Genomic DNA, 8,796 nt, shown 5'->3' with positions numbered 1-8,796 from the left:
GACACGCCCATCACTTTTCAGGTTGTTGTTTTTTCATCATAATTTTAATGAATAATTACGGCACATCATAGTCGAGTCATGCACAACTTTGATTATGGCGATTAACAGCAGTGTGCTAACAGTTTTGAAACTGTTTCAGATTTTTAAGTACTATTTTTGTAATTACAGGTCTTTGACGGGTGGTTATCAACCTCCCTTCACCTATCTTGGTAGTGATGACAAACACACCTGGAAGGACATGTGGCTGCACTTGAAGTAGGCTCCTCTGGGAAGGATCCTCTGCAGGCCATGCCCAAAACCGGGGATGGGAGCGAGCCGCTCAGCAATGGACAGGACCAGCTAGCTCCCCCGCGGTCATCTCGTTAATCATGTTCTGACCAACACAGTTAAAAGTCCTATTGTCATGAAATAATGTGATGCATTCAAATTTTTATCCATTTTATCTGTTTTAGTAGATGTAGTATTATGAAACCAGCGGCATATAGATATAATTATAAGCCATGCGCACTTGACCGGCATTCATGAAACTTTGTGGAATTATCATTCCATATCTCAGGCCAATGTACACCAAATTTGAAGTAAGTTGCATAAGTAATTCATGAGTTATCAGCATTTTAATGGGTGGCATTTTTTTTTTTTTTTTTTAGGGGGGGGGGTACTTTGTACATGTTTGTGTGTGTGTGCTTTATGCATTCAGATGTATACGTATGTAAGAGTGTATGCATTAACTAAGTTGGTATATAATTACAATTCTGTTGTTAATAAATTGTGTCTCGACTGATTGATGGGATTGTCGATTTTGTAAGTATCCTTTTAAACAGCAAACGGAAGTATAGTGTGTCACCACCGCCCCCCCCCCCCCCATCTCTCTCTCTCTCTCTCTCTCTCTCTCTCTCTCTCTCTCTCTCTCTCTCTCTCTCTCTCTCTCTCTCTCTCTCTCTCTCTCTCTCTCTCTCTCTCTCATATGCACACACACGCATTTACAATATACAGCCCATACTTGAATAACTGAGATTAACATAAGCACGCAAGCAATAACAGAGAAAGAAATCTTCAAACCATTACATTTGTAACTACACAAACTCACTGTAAGACTAAGAGACTGGATCTTTCTTCCCGATAACTCTTGGCGGCAGCTTCTTGAGTTGCTGTCCGCATGCGGACTCTGTGTCCTTGATTCCCGATTGCGCTGACAAACAATGTGACACTGCCGCACCTGCTGGCCCTGTCCTGCCTCTTCTGATCGGTGGAGACGATGTTTAGCTCAGAGTTGAGACATGAGATAAGCGTACTTTGTTCGACCTGAGTATCGAAATGGACAGCTTTTGCAGAAAAAAAAGAAACAACAAAACAAAACTGTTAAAAGACATGGACAAACGGTTATACTTGACGGACATGAATCATAACTGAATAAAATACGTGGCTTATACCTACCATGCAATACAGTACAGTGTTAGTTTATTTATGCCATACGGGGCAAATGTATAATGAGTTACACGTTTGGCATTTTTAAGAACTATAAATGCATACATGAATCGTCTAAAACATGATCAGGTATAAGAAAACATGATCAGGTATAAGAAAACAAACACGTACAGATACTCCGATTCACTCAATCACTCGTACTACCACGTGAATGTCACTCACACATACACACACACACACACACACTGACGCACGCACGCACGCGCGTACGCACGCATCTACGTACACACACATGCACGCACAAACACACACATCTACTCTACAGACATACGCACGCACACGCACATTTTACACACATACGGCACACACATATAGACCTAAGAAATACAAAAATAAAAACCAGCTTGTCATGGTATCATACATGGCTCGCCGAGACTACAATACGTTTGTGCTATTCACGTGTCACGTGTTTCCGCCCAGCACTTTCTGGGAGCTAGCACATGGCGGCTAGAAGACATGTTAGAATCCTGATGAGTTGAAATTAAAGTTCTATACTTGAACGGACCCGTTTCAGTATTTATGAGTGCATGGACAGCATGACATCATGACATGGTGGCAGCGGTGGGATTAATCTTTGAGTGATTAGCGTGCGACATATCACAGAAAGACCAAGATGCCAGGATTCAAACCACCAGAAAATTTTGACTTTCGACAGCCAGCCGGGTGGCAAGCGTGGAGAGAGAGATTTGCTAGATTTCGTCTCGCGTCAAAACTCAACAAGGAGGACGGAGATGTACAGGTTAGCAGTTTTATTTACGCAATGGGGGCACAAGCGGAGAGCATTTTTAAACAATTTGCTCTGACAGCAGAACAACAGAAAAGTTTTGACATTGTGGCACAACGGTTTGACACCCACTTCATCCCCAAACGAAATCTCATTCACGAGAGAGCGCTGTTCCACCAGAGAAGTCAACAACAAGGTGAAACTATCGAAGAATATGTTCGTGACCTATTCAAGCTAGCAGAGTTCCCCGAGTTCCCTGACAGGGATAACACCATACGAGACAGAGTTGTCTTAGGTGTCACAGATCAGAACTTGTCTCAAAAGCTTCAGCTCGAACCAGACCTAGATTTGGACAAGGCAGTGACGATGGCTCGCCAGCACGAGCAAGTAAAGGCACAGATGGCAGAGCAGCGTGGCGTCAGCAGCAACGTGGACGAAGTCAACAAATCCAGTGTTGGCGGCAGCAGTTTCCAGAGAGGAAGAGGCCGTAACCATGGTCACCGAGGCGGCGCTCAAGGTTTCTCCGGCCATCGCGGCAGCAGCTCAAGTCATCGCGGCGGCAGCTCAAGTCATCGCGGCGGCAGCACAAGTCAGCGCGGCGGCAGACAGTCAGGCCAACGTTTGTGCTACAAGTGTGGTAACAATCCACACGAAAGAGGTACAGTCTGTCCAGCAATGGGGAAAACTTGTCGAGCCTGTGGTAAATCTAACCATTTTCAGTCTGTGTGCCGGTCCAAGCAAACACTGGACAATCTCACTAACTCTGAACAGGGCGAGAAGTTCTTTTTGGGTAGTCTAGAAACCACAGAAAACGAACCACCATGGAGAGTTTCCCTTAGCATAGGAAATAGGGTGGTCAATTTCAAAATAGACACAGGGGCTGATGTATCTGTCATTTCGGAATCTGAGTTCAAAAAGATGAGTCCAAGACCCAAACTTCACACTAGTCATGCCAAACTAGAGTCCCCGGGAGGTCCTGTTGAGAACATGGGTCAGTTTGTAGCGCAAACAAGCTTTAAGGGAAAGCGTACAACCTTCAGAGTTTACGTTTTGAGAGGGGAAACAGATAGTCTCCTCAGCAGGAGCACAGCTTTGAAGCTAGGTCTAGTTAAGAGGCTAGATGAAATGAACAACTTAGCATTTGGGGACATAGGCGTCCCAGTCAAATGTGATCCAATCAAGATCGTTCTGAATGAAGACGCAGAACCGTACAGCATTTCAGTTCCGAGACGCGTTCCGATTCCGTTGTTACCAAAAGTTGAGAGAGAACTTCAACGCATGCTTTCGGATGGCATCATAGAAAAGGTCACCGAACCGACAGACTGGTGTGCACCGATCGTGCCAGTATTGAAAAAGAATGGAAACGTTCGCATCTGTGTTGATTTGAAACGTTTGAATCGGTCGGTCAAGCGGGAGCGCTACACACTTCCAACGTTGGAAGACATGACACACAAACTCGCAGGGGCGAAAGTTTTTACAAAACTCGATGCGACTTCCGGTTTCTGGCAAATTCCTCTACAGGAAGAGTCAGCAAAACTGACAACGTTCATGACGCCATTTGGAAGGTTTTACTTCAAACGGTTGCCGTTCGGGATTTCACTTGCACCCGAAATCTTCCAAAGAACCATGGAAGACATGCTTCAAGGCATAGACGGAGTCGTTTGCTTCATGGATGATGTCGTTGTCAGTGGCGACTCTGAGGCAGAGCATGATGAACGTCTCAGGCAGGTTCTAGAGCGCGTAAGACAGGCGGGGCTCAAGCTGAACAAAGAAAAGTGTGAGTTTCGGAAAACGAAGCTTGACTTTCTGGGTCACACGATCAGCCAAGACGGCATTCAACCTGATCTGTCAAAGGTCAAGGCTATCATAGAGATGACAGAGCCTCAAGACGTGAGCGAGTTGCGTCGGTTTCTCGGGATGGTTAACTACCTCGGTCGGTTCATTCCAAACCTCGCGGACATACTTAAGCCACTGAACGCGCTTCTTCACAAAGATACACAGTGGATCTGGGATAGTGAACAGCGACAGGCGTTCGAGCAGGTGAAAAAGAGTATCACAAACGCACCAACGCTGGCGTTCTACGAGTTAGGTCGCGAAACAGTCGTGTGTTCAGATGCAAGCAGCTATGGCTTAGGCGGAGTCCTATACCAAGTGTATGAAGGCGAACTCAAACCTGTCGCGTTTTGTTCGCGAACACTCACATCAGCAGAATGCAAATACGCGCAGATCGAAAAAGAATGTCTTGCTGGGGTCTACGCGTGTGAAAAATTTCAAAGGTATCTTACAGGGTTACCGGAATTCAAGCTGATTACAGATCACAGACCTTTGGTTCCGCTGATTAACAAAAAGGATCTCACAGACACTCCTTTGCGGTGTCAGCGTATGTTGATGCGACTGATGCGTCACAACGTTGTCGCGGAATATGAACCAGGGAAAAATCTGGTTGTCGCCGATGCTCTGTCCAGATCTCCACTGGCAGAGACAGAGAGTCCAGAACAGAACACACTTGAAACAGATGTTCAAGTACATGTAGACGCGGTTCGCGCATCGTGGTCGGTCTCAGATGAAAAGCTAGAAGCTCTCAGAAAAGCAACACAAGAAGACGTTACGCTTCAAACAGCGTTAGAGTACACGCGATCGGGCTGGCCGCAATACAAAGAAGACGTGAAACTTGCGGCTCGTGAGTTTTACAGTGTCAAAGATGAACTGAGCGATCATGATGGATTACTAGTCAGAGGGTCAAGGATAGTAATCCCATTCTCCCACAGAAAAGATATTCTGGGCAAAATTCATGACGGGCATCAGGGCATTCAAAAATGCAGAGAAAGGGCAAACCAGTGTGTTTGGTGGTCAGGCATGGGTCAGGAAATCAAGGAAATGGTGGGGAGGTGTAGACATTGCTTAGAAAGCAAACCAACACAGCGAAAGGAACCTTTGATTACTTCAAAGTTACCTGAGTACCCATTTCAGAAAGTAGGGGTAGATCTACTAGCATTCAGGGGAGAGAACTACCTGTCATACGTAGACTACTACTCTCGCTTCATTGAGATTGAGCAGTTGTCCAGGGAAACAGCAGAAGAAGTGATCGGCAAGCTGAAAGACTTGTTCTCCAGACACGGGGTTCCAGAAATTGTGGTGTCGGACAATGGTACCCAATTCACGTCAGAAAAGTTTCAAGACTTCAGACACTCGTGGGGCTTCACGCACGTGACAAGCAGTCCACGGTATCCCCAGAGCAATGGTGAGGCGGAACGATCTGTGCAGACGTCCAAAACAATCTTGAAACAAAGCGATGTTGCCTTAGCCTTGCTATCCTACAGGGCTACCCCAATCCCATCACTTGGTGCAAGCCCAGCCGAGTTGGCGTTTGGGCGACAGCTTAGAACTCGTCTCCCAAGTCTCCCCAAATCCCTCATACCCCAAACACCTGTGGCGAAGGATTTCAAAGAACGGGACAGACAAGCAAAGCAGCAACAAAAAAAGAACTATGATCGTAGACATGGTGTCCAGTCTCTTCCCACCCTCGAGCCGGGTGAGACTGTCAAAATAAAGATCGACGGCGAAGACGGATGGCGACAGTCCGGACGTGTAGTTGAGCAGTGTGCCACTAGATCGTACGTGGTTCAAACACCGACAGGTAGACTGAGACGAAACAGACGACACCTTCGTCGGGCCCCAACAGGCGATGAGGTGCAGATTCGAGATGAAACTGTTCCAAAATCTCCTGCGGCAGGTGATTCTGGCGGCGCAGAGACTGTTGAACTTGAACTGCCAGATCCTCCAGATGTTGAAACTTCTCCTGTTCGTACCAGGAGTGGCAGGGAAGTCAAACTTCCACTACGGTTTCAGTGAAAACATTTGTTTCCATACTACGCGAAAGAGTCAGTGTAGTCACTTCTAGTCACATTCACTTTGGTGTGAAGTCGTGGTGCTTTTGTTTAAGTTTTAAGTCAGAGACACTGATGAGAGACTCAGTGCCCTGTTTGAGTCATTGTGTAGTTAAGTGTGCAACAGGAACTTGCTTACATAACAAGAAATACTTTTAATTTCTGTCGTTAGAAATGTTAAACTTAATTAAAGTAAAAATATTCAACTTAAAAAGAAAAGTGTCCATTTAAAGAAAGGGGGATGTCATGGTATCATACATGGCTCGCCGAGACTACAATACGTTTGTGCTATTCACGTGTCACGTGTTTCCGCCCAGCACTTTCTGGGAGCTAGCACATGGCGGCTAGAAGACATGTTAGAATCCTGATGAGTTGAAATTAAAGTTCTATACTTGAACGGACCCGTTTCAGTATTTATGAGTGCATGGACAGCATGACATCATGACACAGCTGCATTCTAAGATTCGACCGGAGAATCTAGATCTCTGATTCAACTGATTCAGTTAGATCTGTAGTTGTTAGTCAGTCTTGCAGGAAAATCAATGGCGATTCTGACATCGATGTTGCGGGTAGTAGTCTACCGGCGTAAACTCATTATAAATGAAAGCACACAAATCAAGGACTCTTGTTGGAAAAGACCTTTTGTGTAAGTGCATGTGCTGACAAACTGAATTACAGCTGGTTACTGTCCATCAGAGCTGTACTGAACGCGCACTCATCCGCTGGTTCCATTCTTATCAGTCACTCCAACAAATCAAATGTCCACACCAGCTGTTTGCAGTTAAGTCCACGTAAAGTGAAATGTTATTGAATTTTTTTATTCCGATCCTTATTTTGTAGTCGAAATGTTTTGTGTGTGCAGAAATACAAATTTAGATCGATTGCAAGCGTTTTAGATTTCATTGTCAGTGTACGTGTGTTACTGTGTCGGAACTGTGCCTCTCGAAACATTCAGTTAGCGTTAGACCTATGCTTTTGCTTTATTTTTATGATGACTCCTTAATTCCTGAACCGAATCATTAAGCAGAGCCTCTTTGTAAACCGCCATAAAACAAAGTACTGTGATGTGCAATGCTGAAAGCGTAAATCTGACTTTTGAGAGGTTCCCTGAAATGCGTCAACTCGGCTAAGATTTAAAATCTACGAATGACGAACACAGTACGTGAACAGAGCAAACACATTGCTTGAAACTGTTTTGTTGCATAATGAAGCCTTGTTTGCAGCCACTTAAAAGTCTTATACGACAAGAATGTATTGCATAATTGATAAAAAGAACTTACCAGAGAACTTTCGTCAAGCCAGCGGCTGCTCACCGCTAGGAATTCTGGGTAGTTGAGCACTTTGAAAACTTCCGCTTTACATTATGTTCCAAATAAGGATATCCTACTACGATTATGTTCCAAATAAGGATATCCTACTACAATGGAATACATCAATGAATTTTCAAACGGCTACACTTGCTCCGTCCTTTCTGATCGGAGGGGGGTGTTTTTTTGAAAGTGTTAGTGAATGGATTAAACATTTTAGCGGTCAAATCTCAATTTCTGTCAGAAAATGTAGACGAGGACCTTTAAAACAAATCACTGAAATGTAAAAGTTATGTTTTTTTCCATTGTGAAGTGTCGTCAGTCTCCTCAAGGTAATGCAGTCAAACTCAACCAAAAGTTGGAGGGGCTTCTTCATACTTTCAGTGTGTGTGTGTATGTGTGCGTGTGTGTGTGTGTGTGTGTGTGTGTGTGTGTGTGTGTGTGTGTGTGTGTGTGTGTGTGTGTGTGTGTGTGTGTGTGTGATTTCTTTTGACACTATGCACGTTTTTATATAACCGCCTGTGCACAAAAAGAAGAACATAATCGAATCCTATCATTCATTTTCGCTTAAATATGTCTGTTCATTTGTCAACCACTCCCAATAAGCATGCCAGAACTGGGCCACTGCTGGCTTTTTGCTGGCAAGTTTGGTAAAGCTGGCCATAAAAAAACCAACACTGGGCCAATTATGGTTTGCCAACAAAGGCCCAGTTATGGCTTGCCATCACTGGCCCATCTCTGGCATTCCAGTAATATTGTCGGCCAGTAAAATGCCTTAATTGGCCCACTGTTGGCCCGCCATTGATGGCCCAGTGCTTGTTTGCCAGCATTGGGCCATAGGTGGCGATTTGCTGGCAATTATAGGTGGGTTTTTGCTGGCACGCCAGCAGTGGGCCAATGCTGGATTATTGCTGGCAAGAAGATCTGCGACAGCACAGCGGTATGACTTTCTCTCTTGGAATGACGTAATGTACAAACAAATGTCGAAATATCTTGACGTCACTCGTGATGATGACGCATTGTCAACTAAATCCGGCCCGCGGTGGTTCTGCAGATGTCCGGTTATTTGTTTTGCATTCAACTTCAAGGAATTTCCAAAGAACCTTCTTCGATTTCAGTACGCGTCCGATCTCCTCCGGCTAGAAGCAAGCGTGGTGAGTTTCACAAACAGTTGTGTGAGCAGGTCGTCGCAACGGCGTTAGATCTAGTATCTTCTTGTTCTTTTCCTCCGTTGTCGGTCTTTTTTTCAACTTTCTTCTGCTGGACGTTTGAGTCAGTTCGCAAAATATAATAGACTTTAAGAAGACGTCCTCTCTGTAAGAAAGAATCTGCGCGCGCGCGCGCGTGTGTGTGTGTGTGTGTGTGTGTGTGTGTGCGCGGTTGTGTGTGTGTG

At 45.0% G+C, this 8,796-nt stretch overlaps 1 long non-coding RNA gene across 1 annotated transcript; it reads right to left on the bottom strand.

Moving 5' to 3' along the window:
* Positions 1-239: 239 nt before the first annotated feature.
* On the bottom strand, positions 240-7,670 carry LOC138957774 (uncharacterized). The gene is made up of 3 exons (XR_011453183.1): positions 7,377-7,670; positions 1,088-1,322; positions 240-373 (listed from the first exon to the last, which is right to left on the bottom strand). It is a non-coding gene; the product is annotated as an uncharacterized lncRNA (long non-coding RNA).
* Between the last annotated feature and the right edge of the window lie 1,126 nt (positions 7,671-8,796).

Source organism: Littorina saxatilis, unplaced genomic scaffold (genome assembly GCF_037325665.1).
Source record: "Littorina saxatilis isolate snail1 unplaced genomic scaffold, US_GU_Lsax_2.0 scaffold_394, whole genome shotgun sequence".
In the NCBI taxonomy this organism is placed as follows: domain Eukaryota; kingdom Metazoa; phylum Mollusca; class Gastropoda; order Littorinimorpha; family Littorinidae; genus Littorina; species Littorina saxatilis.
The sequence above is the reverse complement of the archived record's forward strand: the minus strand, read 5'-3'. Positions and strand labels throughout refer to the sequence as shown.